The sequence below is a fragment of the Nymphaea colorata genome, unplaced genomic scaffold (genome assembly GCF_008831285.2).
Source record: "Nymphaea colorata isolate Beijing-Zhang1983 unplaced genomic scaffold, ASM883128v2 scaffold0303, whole genome shotgun sequence".
NCBI lineage: Eukaryota > Viridiplantae > Streptophyta > Magnoliopsida > Nymphaeales > Nymphaeaceae > Nymphaea > Nymphaea colorata.
The window spans coordinates 38,750-40,041 of NW_022204809.1; positions in this window are offsets into that span (position 1 = coordinate 38,750).

Genomic DNA, 1,292 nt, shown 5'->3' on the forward strand with positions numbered 1-1,292 from the left:
CTTTTTTCGTCCCCAATCCTGATTTTACAAAGTACAAGCCTCGTGATAAATTCGTCCGTTTCGGGAAGGACAATAAAGAAAGTCACAAGTTCGAAGCCGTATATGGAGGAGTGAAGGTGATGATGCCGGCAGTGTGGGCGTAGCGGTGGGAATGGACTGCACAAAGCTACTACAAGCAAGAAAATATAGTTACCATGGTGCGCTGGATCCATAAAATTCTTCTTCCTGACTATTTCCCCTTTTCTAAGCGCAAGACACCCATCTCCACTGACATCATTCACAAGAGTCATGAGATGAGGTAATTCATCGATAAAAACGTGGTGCTAAGTAAGCGTGAAAGCGACCTGCAGGAAATACCCCTCCTCGAAGCAATTCAATCAGCCAACACCCTTGCTATCAGCATCCAAGCCTAGACAGATATCCTGAAGGAAGAAATAGGAGCTATGAAGGAAATAATCGACAAAAGCTAGCATTTCAATATCAAACAATTCATGCCATAGCCGAGGGACAAGAAGTCAGCCATCATTCTGGATGCTCTTAGCTCGATGGAAGCCTGCAAAGATGTTGAGAACGAGATATAAAAGCAATTTTTGCGAGGAAAGCTTGACCTTTTTCAACTCAGGTCTGGAATATAGCAGATTTCCTTGAACAAATTTTAGAATTACTATCGGCTGGCATACTGGAAAAGTCCATAATTACTATGGTGACAGAATAAATGATGATTATCATTGCACTCCAATCATTCTTTCCCATCAATTCATCATATTTTTTAATTAATTATATATACCTTTACTCTATTTGATCTTTGTATAATAGTCTCCACATTATTTCTCAAAGTTTGAGAATATACTAAATAGCATAGTGGGAGCTTTTAGGTATTTTTATTGCCTATCATAGAGGTATTATAATCATCAATAATACTCTGTTTTATTGTATTTTAAAAAAATAAAATAATTTATGTACCTCTAGACTAATGCAAGGAAGGAGTTCAAAGGGACGATAGCAGTAATCATTCTATCAGTTAGACTGGTCTCCATATTTTTTAAATGATTAGTTCTGAGCTTGATAAAGGGGTATTATCTCAGACCACAACTTTGGTGATAAGTCTCCCTCTCACCTAAGGCAGATGTCGTCACACAAATGTGGTCCGGGTCGTTCGCACATTCGCCGATTCCAGTAACTCCGCTCCGTAAATCGTAAGTTCCATCACTGAAAAAGAAGGCCAGTCCCTGAAGAGAAAAACAGAAATAAAATATAATCAAGTCAGATACATTATTGAGGACTAGTTCCAC